The sequence below is a fragment of the Myxocyprinus asiaticus genome, chromosome 6 (assembly GCF_019703515.2).
Source record: "Myxocyprinus asiaticus isolate MX2 ecotype Aquarium Trade chromosome 6, UBuf_Myxa_2, whole genome shotgun sequence".
NCBI lineage: Eukaryota > Metazoa > Chordata > Actinopteri > Cypriniformes > Catostomidae > Myxocyprinus > Myxocyprinus asiaticus.
Window position 1 is genome coordinate 23,315,405 of NC_059349.1, and position 17,200 is coordinate 23,332,604.

A 17,200-nucleotide genomic window follows, 5' to 3' on the forward strand; every position below is an offset into this window, starting at 1 on the left:
GCACTTACAATAGAAGTGAATGGGACCAATTTTATGGAGGGTTTAAAGGCAGAAATGTAAATCTTATAATTTTATAAAAGCACATTAATTCTACTGTTGTCGTTTTTAGTCATTTTAAGGTTTTAGGGTTTGATGACATTACATTGCCATGGTAACAAATTTGTAAAATTGGCTATAACTTTACACAGAAAACGTTAGTGAATGATTTTATCACACTAAAATCATACATATATTGTTTATTTCTAGTGGCTATACTTTTGAAAACCTCAAGTATTTTTATGTTATAGGATTGGCCCCATTCACTTCCACTGTAAGAGTTTCACTCTAACCTAGATTTTTGCTTTTTTTAAAGGAGCAACAAGTCAAAATATATTTTGTGGTAATCAATATTATGCCACAAATTCTATCGATTGAGCTTAACTTGTATTGAACCCGGAATATTCCTTTAACACTTGGTGGACATTGGTGCACTGTGCAACAAAGTCAAATAGGCCAAACTATACTTTCATTCTATTCAGTGAGTCTCACACAACCAGCCAATACCAATTTTACCGTCTAGATCAATACTGTTTTTTCCATTTGTAAGAACAGGGCCCTTTCTCATGTTCACATGTATGGCATGTCTTTAAAAAAAACCACAGTTGTTAGATTAACTCTTGAAAGGACAGAATAAACTAAAAGTGTATTGCACCCTAAACTGCTACAATTGAAAAGGTCAAGACTGTCACACAGAAGTTACACTTTTAAAACCAGAAAGACTGAAAATCAGATGCCTTGATTATCCACACCTCCTTATTCTAAACCAATGACATATATTGTGCAAGGGACTGCCTGGTGTTTTTGGGCATTCCATTTAGTTATCCCTTTTCTCTCTCAACTTCACTATTGGGCTGTACATTCTGCTGGACAAGGGCCCCTGAAATCCTGCTCTCCTCTCAACTGGCAGTGTTTCTCTTGAATGCACGTACGCAGTGGGCAGCTCTTCACTTATTTACACTTCACAGAGAGGGTTCAGGTCATTACATAAGGAATATGACCCTTATAAACACAACAGGATTTTACAACTCAATGCCATAACCACTCAAAGTGTCACTCAGATTCTCAATAAACACACCACTACATGAGCTGGGGGCCAAAAGGAAACTATGGTACACATTAATTTGTATAAGTGCTAAAAAAAACAACAACAAAAAAAATTTCAAAAAGAAAAGCACAGTACATGCCCTTTTCAAAGTTTTATTGTCAAATATACAGATGTTGGCTCTTATCTGAATTCTGTATGAGATCGCTCTTAAAATTATTTCACCAAAATATCCTTCCTTTATCAGCTTTCGATGCATGTGATGGCTTCTTCTATGAGCTCAAAGACAGCAAACATCATACCCTGTTTTGTTTTGTTGTTTTTTTTTTGGCCTTTAACTCTACAGCAGTGTTTAGTGAGCAAGGACTCAAGCATTGTCAGTGGGGATGAATACAATCATGTTGTATCAGTTTAAACAGTCTCACATTTACATATCTTTTATCTATATTTGGCAGTGTAAATGAGAATTAAGGCTGCTTTGTCTTTATTCTCCACTACACTATGAATACCAACACTCATTAAATTTGCATAGAACCTGGTGTAATGAAAAAGTACTGGTTATATGGCGCCACCTACAGAAAGGAAAACCTAATGTTGTAGTACTTGCAACGTCTATTTGTGTACAAATTACAAAATAATGTTCTATTTAAAATATGAATTTGATTTAATAAAAATTAAACCTTCTGCTTAAAGGAATATTTCAGGTTCAATACAAGTTAATCTCAATCGACAGCATTTGTAGCATAATGAACGCTTGTGCATCTGGAAGGCTGGATTCACCCAGCGTTCATACGAACACTGTTCGCCATACCAGTTAAAGGAGCCCAGCTTTGAGCTGCATTTGGGCTAGAAGAGAGTTTTTACATAAGCTTTTAATTTTGGAATATATTAAAACATCTATTAATAAACAAAAGCAGCTGCTACAATCTATTAAGAGTATCAGAACTCTGACCTCCCTAGCAAACAGGGGAAGAGGACAGTATAATGTAATATGCTTTCCTTCTTTCTTTCTTTCTTTCTATTATAAATCTAGAAGCCCCTTGAACTTTCACAATAATCAATGAATAATCATTTCTATTTGTCTTTTTCAGACACTTAGGAAAAAGGTTTTGTAATTTCTTTTAATAACCTCCAGGTTTTTTATTTCACTTTTTTTTGCCTTGCATTTTGTGCATATGTATTGTATGAGGAATAGTGTCTGTTAAACATTGTGTATTCTAAAATGTGCTGATTGTTGCTGCTGTCCTGCAACCAAATTTCCCATCAGAGATTAATAAAGTACAAAGCAATCAATCATCCATTCCTCCCTCAGATGTGTGAGGTGATCTGGTACTACCTGTCCCATCCATAACACCTAGTAAAGCCTGCTCCATCCACTGCACTGGCATGTGCACTGTTTCTGATCTTCAGCTGAAGGGGTCACTGTCCTTGTCTTCTTATGAGTGAATGCTGAAGCTCCGCCTCCAACACAGTGACAGAATGCTGGAGTGGCGGAAGAGTTTGCGCCTGTTTAGAACAGAAGACAGAGGGAGATGACAATGTCAGTCAAGTCAAAGTCGTAAATTCTTATTCATATCTTCTGCATATGGTACCAACTGCTTGGGAAAAGTTAAAAAGAGATTATACCTGCACTTTCTACATCTGAAAACAGCCTCTGCATTCTGGGTTTGGGCAGGGTCAACAACTAAAACATCTTTTGGGACATTCTGAAGCTCTGAATTGATCAAAATATAAAAAAGAATGACTTATATAGCAGGTTTCCTTGTTGATTGCATTCAGTGAGCTTGTTTTTAAAACATCTGTAAAAGTTTGGTTGAACTTATAGTTGTGCTCAAAACTTAACATTCCCATTTTATCATTAGTTGACATGACCCTTGCAGAATCTGAAAGATGTTTAGCATTTTTAAAACATAAGAGAGATCATAAAAATTGTGTTTAGGACAGGGCAGTACTAAGGCCTACTAATCATTTCCATGATAGCTCTTATTATTATTTTTAATTATAACCATCTTACAGATTTAGCAGCTATGGGCAGTGAATGAAATCCAAGGCCACATACAGTATTTACTAATGTATTAAGAATTGTACAATATATTTTTAAGTTTAAAAGTAATACAAAAACTTGTTTTAAAACTTACATAACTGGATATTTTTCTGTAATTTTCTTCAATCTAAACTGTTTGTATATGGGATTTGTGGTGTCTAGTTTGCAATCCATTAATTCACAAAGTGCCAACTGGTCCAGAAACTCTTCGTTCAACTCTTCAAAACCAAGACTCATCTGCAAGTGTCTTTTAAACTTTGCAATAAGCAATGGCAAACCTTACATCACAGGATAAACAATGAAACATACTCACTTCACATCTGGTTTTAAGTTTTGGAGTTTAGTATATGCATCCTGTAAACTCAGGTTTTCATGAGATAGGCAGTCACTACAGCAGCATTTCTGCTTTGCCCTACATGACGTCAGAAAGAAGCAAAAAGTTGAATCACAATGACATACATAACATATTACTGATATACTTCTGATTACAAAATAAGACACTGGTAACACCTTATAATAACTTCAATGAAATAGTCATTAACAAACATGATATTATGCTTACCACCAGCAGTTTATGTACATTCAAATATTAATACAGTATAAGAAAATATGAATCAATGTTTTATCACATTTGTAACCATTTGAATGCACATTAACTAATGGCCTGTTCAGCAATAGGGTACAATGGGACAAAAGGCACATTTGATTTGATTTTCTCCCAAAACACTAAATAGCAACAAAAACTACCACAATACTTTCCTAAATATCTGTTTGACACTATACACTGCAAAATAATCTGATCCATGAGATAATTGTGTGCAATGTCTAACGTTTGATTTTGAGGCAAGTGGATATAATATTTAATCATTTTTAAAATGTTGCAAATTTATGTAGCTAATGAAAATCCCTGAAATTATCACATTTATTGTTAGACAAAATACTTGTTTGTTATTTTCAGTTTTGTTCAAGGTGATTTTTATTTTTATTTTTTTTATTTTATTTTATTAAACAATTATTTAATTCAGAAACATTTATCCCTGCAAATCTTCGACAGCTGTTTCTTACGTGTTACCGGTCGTCGTCGTCTTCTTTTACATTTATTGGCGGTTGGCAACCAGCTTAAAGGTGCATTTCCGCCACCTACTGGACTGGAGTGTGGAGCATTGTGGATGAATAAAAAAAAAAAGTAATTTTTTTTTAAATTAAATCTATTAATCAGACCACTTATTTTAAATACTTTATCAGTTCATAATAAACTTTAAATTGTTTCAGGGCATTATTCAATATAGTTTTAAGTGACACATTCCCTATTTCCAATAAGCTTAGCTCTTCTACCATTTGTGATCTTTCTCTTTTGTATGCTTCACAGTATAATATCACATGTTCTACAGTCTCTGGTAAACCACAATTACTGCAATTACCAGATTTGTGCTCGCCAATAATAAAAAGCTTATCATTAAGAGCAGTGTGTCCAATGCGGAGTTGAGATATTATTGAGTCTTCCTTTCTATTTCCAAAGTTCTTCCTTCCAATTCCAACCAGTTTTTGAATTCTATATAGGTGACAACCCCTTAACTCCCCATCCCACATCTTCTGCCATTTCTTAATCACTGCCTCTTTAATTATTCCTTTCATTTCTTCTTAATGCTACATTTATATCTACATTTATATGACCTTATGCATTCTTGGCCAGATGATCTGCTTCCTCATTGCCCTCTATCCCTACATGTGCCGGTACCCATAAGTATGAAATAATTAATCTATATTGTCTAATTCTAAACATACTCTGTAGAATCTCATACAATACATCTTGCCTCGATGTTGATTTACCACTTAACAAACGTACTAATACAGAATGAGTCCGCGCATATTACTGTATTTAATGGCTGAATTTCCTCCACCCATTGAAGAGCCATCATAATTGCTATCATTTCTGTTGTATAAACAGATAAATGGTCACTTGTCCTTTTAGCAATTCTGGTCTTAAAATGGGGAATGAATACCGAAGCCGCTGTACAACTGGATTCAGGGTCTTTAGATCCATCCAAAAAAAATTTAATCTCCTGACAATACTCCTGATCCAGATCCTGTTGCGTCATCTCGTCCTTAGGTACCAATCCCTCATTATCTTTCATTTTTTCCAGTAGCTGCAAGTCAACTATTTGCATAGGAAATAACCAAGGAGGAGTTATTGGAATTGCCACTGTAGTACTGACATCAATTCTTGTCAGTCCCATGTCCTGGGCCTCTTTTTGCACATACCACCTAAAACTTGTGTAAACTTGTTTTTATTCCCAGCACCCTTCCAATACCTTTTTAGCTGGATGGATTTCATAATGTTCTTTTAAGGATGTCCAATATTCCATAGCCAACTTGAGTCTACAGATTTCCATTGGCATCTCTCCCATCTCTATCTGTATAGCTGATATAGGAGAGGTTCTAAAAGCACCACAACATACATACAAGGCTTGTGCATGAATAACATCTACCTTTTTTAATAAAGTTGCTGATGTAGACATGTATACTATACTCCCATAATCAATTGTTGATCTTATAAGTGCACAATATATGCTCCTTAATGCATGGCGTCTTGCACCCATTCCACTCCTGCCAAGCACCTCATTATATTTATTCCTTTCTTACACTTATCAATTAACTTCTGTATATGTACAGCAAATGTCAATTTCGTATCCAACCATACCCCTAAAAATCTCATATTTGAGACCTGTTCTAAAATTTGTCCATATAGTTTTATTCTAACTATATGAGTTATTTTCTTTTTTGAAAAGTAATTTACTTTTGTTTTTTGCAATGATAGTCGAAATCCCCAATTCCCTGCCCATCTTTCCACTTCAGCTACTGCCAACTGCATGCTTTGTACTATATATGGAATATTTCGTCCTTTCTTCCATAAAGCCCCATCATCTGCATACAGTGACTTCCCTCTTCATGGTTCAATTTGGGGGAAATATATATTACCTGTTGTGAATGTGGAGGTCCAGTTACATAAAAAGTCGGTAGGAAACAGGAGCGAATTTGTTAGTTCCGGGAAGAACATCCCGTCGCCGCTAGAGGGCGTTAATAGAAAAGAAATAGCATATTTTTCTGCACAAGATATTGCAATATTTTGCTCTAAGCTGTTAATATAACGACAACATTTATGTTCTGTCATGCAATTCCTGTTTATGTTATTTATTTTGTTGAATGAAGATTCTACATGTCCATAAGCATATTTTTATGTTCAACGTCCGATTGACTGACTTCTATTTTTTTCTTCTAATTTGCCGACTACACCCCATTCCTACCTAATGTTTTTTTTTTTTTTTTTTTTTTTTTTTAAGAGTGGTCCATCATCACAATTCAGTTTAAAGAGGTTTTGTTTTTCTATCATGGTGGGGACTCAATACTTTCACATTTAGCTAACCTAAGAGAAACCTTGCATTTTAAGGCAGTATTTAGTATGTTTATTAAGCCGTTTTCCTCGTGGAAATGCCATAAACCATATTCAGCCAAGAGAGAAATATTTTATTTACAAGTTTATGTTCATGGAGGATGTAGCCTGTATTTTTTTTTCTTTTTTTTTTTTAGCTTATATTTGTGCTTTTAATCTAATTTACATTTTAACAAGATTCCATGGTGTGTGTCTAGATCTGTATTACTACCCTTTTGGTAGACTTTTGGCTGCCCTGCATGTGGTCTATGAAAGCCAACACCATGACATTTAAACAAGACTGAAGGTGTCCAGTAAAAACTGCATCCTACATAAGTCTTACCTCAATCATCTATATGGTTGCCTGTAACTCAATTTACATGAAACTCCTCATACCAAATAATTATGTATTTTCGAGAGGTCTTTGGTGAACCAAAAATACACACTTAAAAATGTCATTGCAATACAACAATATAACTGTATCAAACCAAGTTGCATTTTTCAATTGATGCTGGAATTTTTCTTAGAAATGACTTTATTTTTTAAAACATTTTTGCAATTACTATTAACCAACTGGTCTCAAGAAGTTACTGTAAAGTGGATACAAAGTTAGTTCACAGTTGTCCTAGCTGAGTAACTTCATGAACTATAGACATGTTCCACTTAAGTTTGACAACCAGAACATGTCTAAATACTTTTTGTACATTCTGGACAGTATATCAATTGTTTGTTTGTTTGTGTGAAAAAGTTTTGTTCAAAAAGTGTGCTTTGTACAACCATTCTTTAAAATAAAGGCTATATAATATTTTGGCTAACACGCAACTATAAGGTTCAATTTGTTAACATTAGTTAACATGAACTAACAATGAACAATACTTCTACAGCATTTATTAATCTTGGTCAATAAGTTTCAACAAATAGAAATACATTTTTAAAATCAAAAGTTGTATTAGTTTACATTAATGCACTATGAACTAACAATGAACAATAGTATTTTTATTAACTAGCATAAACTAAAATGTTATAATGCTGTAAAAAATATATTGTTCATTGTTAGTTCATGATACCTAATGCATTAATTAATGTTAACGAATGGAACCTTATCGTAAAGTGTTGCCATATTTGGTTATGTAATGCACTGACATTCATAAACTTTTTAAGTGTTTGTATCCAAGTACTTTTTAGGGCCATTTTCTTACGGCATATTATGGAAACTTGAATAACACCTCAACAAGTGACTGTAACATTACAGAGCAGATGCCTGTGCCTTAATCTGACTTGTCCTCTCAGGACAAGTCCAACTTAACCTCATGTGATCCCACAGAATCCCTACTCAACAGGGCCAGCTCCTGCCAGCTATGCTAGGGTGGGCTGATGGATATTATAGGTTTGGGGGGGGGGGGTACTCAGACTACAAATTGAATGTATTTAATTGGCGTGACATGGTGTAATTGCCAAGATCATAAGGCCAAATATAACTATATTTTACACTTATTCCCCATATTAAAAAATCGATATGATCACACATGAAGTTGGCATGATGTTTCCGATAGTTTCGGTACACTAGGATCGGCGACTGTATGCTGACATACAGCATTCTTATCAGACATGTTTGCAGTGGTTCCAGTGCGTTTACCTTTCCACCTGGCGCGATTGGCAGCACGTTGCATCAGCTGTGTGGGAAATTAGGGTTCAAATCCAGACAGTAACCATGTTTGAATTATTAATGATGAGCATGATTCGAAGGTTTCACTTTTCCCTCTAGCATTACTTTTTTACGCCACTAATGGTTAAGGTAAGGTTTGGGTTTGAGTTGGGGGAAATAATTTATAAATATATGCTTTTCTCTTCATTGTATAACATCCTGTAAAGCTGAAAACAACTTGCTTCACTACTAGCTTTTGGCAGCCTCTCCTGAACATAAATGGAGCTCACACGTGCTCATATGCCCTACAACACTTACTGCTTTGGCCACTGGGGGCAGTGTTTTGAAATTTCGGTCAATGTATACCGATTTTGACGAAAGAAAAGTCAGTCTACTCTTTCCGTTTTCACTATGAGATCAGGCTGCAAAAAATATATTGAAATAAATAAACTGATAAACATTCTATATAATCATAAGATTGTAGTGGGCACTGACAACTTTACACTTTCAGAGTAATTAGAATTACAGCCTTAAAGCAAATTACAAAGACAAATCAGAATCCCCATGAATGCAAGGATGGATTGGAGAGAAATAATATCAAGGAGGAAAATAAGGATGGATTGAAAGGAAATATATTTAATGGAGAGATCAAGATTAAGAACCTAAAATTTGACACAGATGAGAACTGCTTAAAGAAGAAATTATATAATATTAAATGATGACGATTCGTTTGACAGAAATGTAATAAGCAATGATCCTACCCCACAAAGACAAAACGCAAAATAGAGTTATGAATGAAACAGGTCTCTTATGATCTGTCAGTGACAGATGAGTTTGTCTCATTTGCTGAAATTCAGAGTAACCATTGTGTGAAAATGCAGTAACTACAAAATCCACATCAAAATAATTCAAGCCATTTTTCTCAGTGTTAGTTAATGAGTATGGCCTTTGTAGGGTAGTAAAGGGTATTGATATTTTTACCAGTGAAACTATATGTGTAAAGTCATTTAGAGAATACAGGAATTTGGATGGATGGATGGATGGAAAGTACTGCCATGTAAACACCAATGGTTATTTTCATGGCAAACAGAGTAATTTAAAGCGCAATGACAAACAATAAACAACAAACTATCACAGCACTGTAAAAAATTTAATATAAAAGAGATGTAAGACATGAAGAGACAGACAGCATCACTCACTGACACCGAATTAACAACAGGGGAAACAGAAGCACACGTCCCACAAAACACTGTATCCAGCTATGAATCATGATCGCGTACGGTACTATCAGCTAATAATGGCCGCAGAATCAATGGGACCCGGTGCAACAGAGTGAAACAAATGACTTGCAGGACTCCCGCAAAATATAAATATCTAAATAACAAAATAGATTTTCTTGAAATTTATTTAATGTATTTAAGATACAGAGTGTTATTCGTGTTATTTGTCTATTACGCAAGACCAACAAAAAATAAAATATTTACAGGCATAGGGTTAGTGGCTAATTCATACAAATTATTCCTTGTGCTCCATCCAGTGGAAAGTGCTATGGATGTTAACGCTTTATTAAAGAAATGTACAAACAAAACTTTGAAACCAACCAAAGGTCAATCAGATATTTGGCAATGTTAGAGTGATAACAAAACTTGATTTCTCTCTCTCTCTCTCTCTCTCTCTCTCTTTTTTCTGGGTGGGAATTAAAAAAAAAAAAAAAGCCTGATACCAGAGCAGGACAGAATCTTAGGGGGCCGGGACTGAAACATTTGCGCAGACCACTACCTGCGGGCTTTCGAGTGGAAGTGGGACAAAATGTGAAAGTTGCAGGCAGGAATGGGACAAAATATTAAATATTGTTTTGGATGGGAGTGGGACAGAATATCGCAGGAGTGGGTCTGAAAACCCATCCCGCGCAGACCTCTACTTTATAATTAAGGTCCAGTATTTCACAAACACCCGCAGCGTGATTTTGGGGAGCTGATGTGGAGGGAGAGGGAGTCAGGGAGATATTTGATAAGAGGGAGCCTGTGATACATTAACAGCAGCCACATGGTCACTGCACACTGAGACAGCACCAGGCTTCTATATGGGCACTAAAAACCTATACATTGCACAAAAATATCTTTAATTACCGCACGCAACATCTCAGACTCTCTGGATTGCAGCATCCACTTCTTGGGTGTGTCATTGCTTTCGGTCAGTGACAAAAATAGAAAAACACTACACAGTTCTGGTGGTGTTTTGTGATTGGTTGGGCAGTCTACAGCCCAACACACAGCCTGCCCCCATATTGCTTTTAACCAATGTACAATTTGAAAAAAAAAAAAAAAAAAAAATATATATATATATATATATATATATATATATATATTATTTAAAACCGTGTTTCCCAAATGTCTGATTGGGTGGGCAAGACTCACTTTTGGGTGGGCTCAGCCCACCCCTGCCCATGCCTACATCTGGCCCCGCTACCCAACCTGTTCCACTCACGTACGTCTTTCCTGGAATGCACAGCATTTGTGCAGCATCACTACATTATCAAATGAATCCTAATCAGACAGCAGAAACACATATTTTTCAATATTTTCTTTTATTAACAGCAGTCATTTGCCATCTGGTTGTCATGTAATGATTAGGGTTATTGATTTTTGTAAGAGCATCAGAAATTTGCATCAGCATCTTATAATCGTCTAGACCCAAAAAGGCAGAGATTTAGGATTAAGAGCTTAAAGAAAAATAAGGACTGATGCTTCCTAGAAATGAACATCTGTGCTAAGTGAAATAGGCTTCAAGTGTTTCTCCAGCACCCTTTATGCTTGAGACATTAAGATTTCAGTTACAAAACTTCATTTGCTTTTGCAACAGAACAGGGCAAGATAGGAAATAAATAGTACAGGTCATTGTCGAAAGTTCCTCCTTGCCTCAATATTTTCCATGAAGGAAATGCTACTTGTGCTATACTGATACATCTAGAGGAAATAAAACTGCCTGAAAAAGAAAGTTACGCATGCATCCACAATTATATCTTCCATTTACACATGTACAAAATGATTCATCATCAAAAAGTATATGGTTTACTCCAACTAGCCTATTCATTTCTATTCAGATGGTTTGGCTAAAGAGCTTTATTTCTAAAAGGTTTCGGATTTTGCCATATGTCATCTGAGAACAGGTCCTTTCTAAGAAGTGGCTTTCTTCTCAGAAAGGCCCAAAATTCTCTGAAGAGCTGAAGAGATTGCTGATATATGAACACTGTTTCTCTCATTTCAGCCAAAAAAATTCCTCTCTAAAGTCTACATTAACCTTTCTGCCCTTTCTTCAAATTTTAAACGCACCTGGCCTTGGCATCCTGTTTAAAACCTCATGGTTGTTTTTCATTAAAATGATTCTACCAGAGCTCTAGTTTAAAGCAGAAAGCATCAAAATAGTTCTTCTCAGCTGGCAGCCCAAGAGGTGTGACTCCCTGTGCCTGTGCTCTTAAGGCACAATTGATTTTGCCTGTTGTTTCCTCTCAAAAGTTCACTCAGGGTAACCCTACTTCACCCGTATCTATTTCAGTGCTTCAAAAATTAGTGCTTCATTGCCAAGTGTTTTCCTGCATTTGCTTTTCGACTAATTAACCATTGTATAGTATCTTTTTTAAATCACTCTGTTCTTTCCTCTTTTCTATTTTTACACATTGGAATTACAAACATGTGGTATAATGCCTCTCTTGTACAGTCACTGTGGAAAGTGTCCCATGATCATGCTGTCAGATGTCCTCACAAACTTTCACTTCACTTTCACTCCTTGGCTGATTATGCAATGTTCTTATTTTCTAGAATGAAATATTCTCATGTTTTCTATATTTTGAGTCATTTCATTGAGATACTGGACATTTGTGTTTTCTTGTGACTTTTAGATATACTGCTGCAAAAGATTTTAAATTATGTCAAAAGCCTCTTTTCCTATTTTGGGATCTTGTTATTGCATTGATTTTACTGATGTATCTTTGTTTGTCTGAACTTCACTGCAAAAATGAGTTTAACTAGTTTACTATGAAAGTAAGCAATACAGTAGTTCAGGGTTTCCACACTGTCATTGGATTTCCATGACTTTTCCATGACCTTTCCAGGTTTTGAGATAACTGGATTCATATTTTTAAAAAAAATAATTATTTTGATTCAGACCGATATGCTCATGAAGCATGTCCATTGATTTGTGAACATTTCAGCTAATTCGTTTAAAAGAACTGACTCAAAAAAAGAATGATTCACTCACCAACAGAAAATTATATGGCTTGCAAGCACAAATTAATCCAGACAAGAGCAATATCTAGCTGAAGAAATTTTAGAGCCAAGACAAAACTAGAAACATGTATATTCACTATAGAAATTTCTATGACAATTTAGATTTACATGACATTTCCAGCCCTAGAATTTTTTAAAATTTTTTATTTCCTCATATATTTCTAGGTTTTCCAATACCATGGGAACCCTACGTACATACCGTAGAATAACGTTTGTATAATAATGTTTGTCTAATCAATAAAATCTGTTGGCTTTAATCAGAAAAATGCAGAAGTTCCTTTGTGGAATGCACTCTTTTCACTTTATACCCTTAAAGCTCTCAATTTGTTTATACACTTTTGGAGATTTTACAATGGTTTCCCAAAATACCCATCTCTTTGTATATATTTTATTGTAACAACCCATGCTTTGTGTGCCTATGTGTTCATTTACATTTAGTACTCATGTGTTGATCAGTATGGCATGGGTTGCGTCCCATGAGCTCCTCTGTCAGTTGGATTGAGTAAGATTTATGACGCGCATCCTGTGGCGAAAGAGAAGCAAGACGCCACTCACGAGGTAATGCTGGCAGTCCTTCCTGGAGGTCAGCTCTGCCCTCTTGCTGAAACCTTCTTACTACAAAATGGTTACAAAGCAGTGATATTAGAGTTGCTCTGTCAGAATACTGTGTAATGGTGGGCGATCAGGTTTTACCAAATTTGCTGGCATCACAGCAGCATCACATATATTTCAAAAAAGTGAAATGTATTCTTAATCCTTTAGAATGATAATTTATAACTCCTTTGAATAAAAAATAAAAAGTATTTTCCCTAATTTTTTTGCTGTCTAGAAATTAAGGTGTTAAGGTGTGATCAGGAATTTAGTTTATATACTACACACAAAAATGTCAGTGTGCAAAATTGCATTTGGGCCCCTCAGTAGATATCTGAAGGCCAGAGTTGACCAGTAAAGAATACAATACTGTGATTAATGATTACTTTCTTCTATTGCTGGAAACAACACCAGTAGGAATAAGTATTTTACTATTTACATTTTTTTAAATTCTAATAATTTTCAATCATGTTTCCAATAAGTAGTTTTCTGCACACAACAGATGATTAAAAGCAATTGGCATGCTGCTTTGGTGTGTTATGGACAAAATGGTCTGCATCAAAAAGAGGTTTAACACTGAAAATGTGCAGCATGTTATGCTTTTGTGCTCAGAGATTAATGACCTGTGAGATTGATGATACTTGCCTTGGCTGTGCTTGCCATGCTCGAGCCTTGAAGAACAGCGAGGTTCCACTCATATGTGTGTGTGAGTGGGCGTGGTCTGTGTGTGGGGACTGATTAAAACATGAGGGGGCTAGGTTAATGAGTGTATGACAGATGGAGAACTACCCCCCAAACACACACAGTCTATATGATCAGTAGAGCAGATAGGAAGGTTGTTTCTTAAGTTTTCACTTCACTCGATCAGATAAGATCTCACTGGTATTACAAAAAGACAATGGTCTATCTTCCGAATCTCATCAGAGATACAGAGTTTATCAAAACAAAAACTGGCCACAACATTTTAAACTACACTGCAAAAAAAAATGTTAACCTTAAAAATTTGCTTCATGTGGTAACATCTTAATTTACTGGTTTTACTTAAGTCAACAATATTATTTGACATAACAATAGACCTTTTCACCTTATTTAGCAGCGTAAATCTATTTTAATCTTAATCTAAACTTTTTTTTCCAATTTTTTTTATTTAGTGTAATTTATAACATTATGCTTTGTGTTGTATTACCCTGCAATTAGTAAAAAAATAAATAAAATTAAAAAAAAGGAGTGACTGTTCTCTATTTTGTTTCCTCTTGTGGAAAGCCTTGGAAACCTAATAGTGGATTTTTCTTTTGCTGTTGGATGGATAGGGATGTCGATTTTCAGATATTTTCATAATCGAGTGTCGTGGAATTAACTATAAATTAACAAATTAATCGTTAATGTTATTACCACAAGACACATGTGGAAGACTCCAAATAATATGAACATGTAGCCTACTCTTTAAATATAATTTAAATTAATATACTTAAGAAATGCCAATATTAGTATTTTTATCTTAAAATATTCTTAGTTCCATGTGTTTAAATACATTTAGGCACTGTTTAGTACAAATTTGTCAATTGTTTTTAATAGATTACTGTTAATAATAACTTGTATACAATATAATATATATATACAATATATAACTTAAATATATATAAGTATAAATATTTGAGTTCATTAAAACATTACGTTGTGGATCGTGGGATATTTCGGACCTTTGGATTAATTTTTTTATTTTAAGTTAAGTCAAACCAAAACATGCTGTGTAAACAAACTAGCTTACATAACATGACATTTCTTGTGTGTTGGTGAGATATAAGCTGAATGTGCCTTCGTGCTTTCCTTGCAATCACTGATGTAATTGTAGTATGGGATGAAACAGGTAGACTAGCAGATCAAAATTTTATAGAGAAATGCTCCAACACTGATTGTGGTTCTTCTTTTGTTATGCAGACAAGACATAATATGCAGCGCGCATGACTATATAGACTGCCTTATCAACGTTTGCGGGCATAATTACTGGACGCATTTGTACTGAAATCAATTAATCAAAAATGGATTAGCTTAATCGATCAATTTATTAAGGAAAATTAATCGATTATCAATTAATCATTAACATCCCTACTGTAGGGGAGATTGGGAAAGCAAAAATAATTTTAGCTGTGTTCTTCCATTTACTGCAGTTTAACCTGCTATAGTTTACTTCCGTTTTCCAAATGCCGGAAGTGTGAAAAAAGTCTATACATTAGGTTGCACCAACAAAAATAATTTTAAGGGTTAGATCAGGTAGAAATAGATCTTTAAGGTGATAACTGCAGGTTAATACTTTTTACAGTGTAGTAGGATGGAACGTACACAAAAAGAAAAAGTCACCCTAAAAATGTGGCAACATCTAAAATAACTGTGTTGATTCAAATAAAAATATAATGAAAAATGTCTGAAGAGACCTGACTATATGTTACACCAACAAAACCAAACTTAAGAGATCAAATAAAAAAATAGCTCCTTAAAGTTGCAATTGCAGGTTACCCATTTTTTTTACAGAGCAGTAAAACAACTAATTATTTGAAGCTTGTTTTGGTTTACATACCTAATAAACAAGTATTATGGTACTAGATCATCAAAAAAGCTTGATTCAGAACTCTTGATCTGTGAGACAACTCTAGTGTGGATAGTTAGCTTGAAGACGTTCATTTCAGACACATTTAAAAGAGAGCAAATCTGTGGCTGAGTGACCACTTCTGGAGAACAGTAGCACATTTATCTGTGTGTCGGGGTCTCTATGTGTGTATTTGCCACATGTTCCCCCAGACATAGGTTGATGTCTGAGGGTGCTGACCAGACTGTGCTCATTTCTCCATGGCTGGCCTCAGCACAGTGACTGTTGGGTTAAGGGGTGGGCCACTCTGCTTTTAACTGGTGATAGATGATTGCAAGGGTGAGGTCTTCAACACTCTGCAACTGAATGGTCCACCGCCAGCCATTGTTGTGGACAAACAGCAAGATAATCCTCTAAGCGTTCCCTCAAATTTGCAATGATTTAGAGGTTCTCTAGATTGAGCAGAGCATTGACCACCTGATCTGCTGTGATTTCAAACCATTTCCATTAGCCATTTGAAAAGGAATTACACATCTTTGCATTTGGAAGATGAACATACCACCTTGCATGTTTGCTGCTCTTCTTGTTAATGAAAGCAATAGGATTGAATGCATCACCAGAAATCTTTACATTGTTCACAGTTGCACTAAAATATAATCCTCATTCTTGTTAGCCCCATACACTTTGCAGCTCAGGGCGATTGTAATGCTCTGGAACATGTGGCTCCATTAGAGGGATAAAGGGGAGGTTGATAAATTGTCCTTTTAGTCCCTTTCTTTGACTCCACGAATTTACATTATCTAACAGGGAACAAATGAAAAGGCCCTGATTAGTGTGGAATGAGTTGGAAGAGAAGCCATTCATCTTTGTTAGCATCCCCCTGTGTTCTTTTATGTTGTGTTTTTGCAAGGATGGGTGCCAGTGTGCTTTTTCCATTCGACGGCCCGGCTCATGGACTGACACAGTGGTCATCACTAAACACTCTCTCAGTGTCCCCCTTAAACAGGAGTTCAAGACTCTGAATGATGGTGACTTCTGAATAACCTCCAGAGGTAGAGGGAGCTCACCCTTAAATGACCCCTCACTCTGAAGAGATCTTTGGGGGGCATTAAGGGGTCTTCGGACCCTCTGCTGGAACTGAGTGCTTGGAATTTGGAGAATTTTTTCTTTTACCCCCTCTCCAAATTCTCAAAGGCCATGGTCAGCAAATCTTTCACTAAGTAGTTTGTGGATAAAGAATATTATTATAATCCCCTATACAATAAAACTTAAAAAAAAAAAAAAGAAAGAAAGAAAAAAAAAGAATGCTGGTCTTCAATAATTATTTGGTGTTAATAGATTAAATAGTAATAGATGCAAGCTGTTTCATTTATTGTACACAGTATTTTAAAGTTTATTATTTAGAAATTACCTAAGATGGTAGATTTCAGAACTTCCCATGGATACTTTTCACATATCCGCATGTGGAATGACGAAGTTAAATATAGTAAGGTAAGCTTGTGTAGTGGTGAATGGGAGATCACAGCAAATACATTTCTA

The 17,200-nt window shown here is 35.3% G+C and overlaps 1 pseudogene; it reads right to left on the reverse strand.

Annotated features, from left to right (window-relative positions):
* Positions 1–911: 911 nt before the first annotated feature.
* LOC127442702 (dual specificity protein phosphatase 12-like) lies at positions 912–5,224 on the reverse strand (annotated as a pseudogene).
* Positions 5,225–17,200: the final 11,976 nt, after the last annotated feature.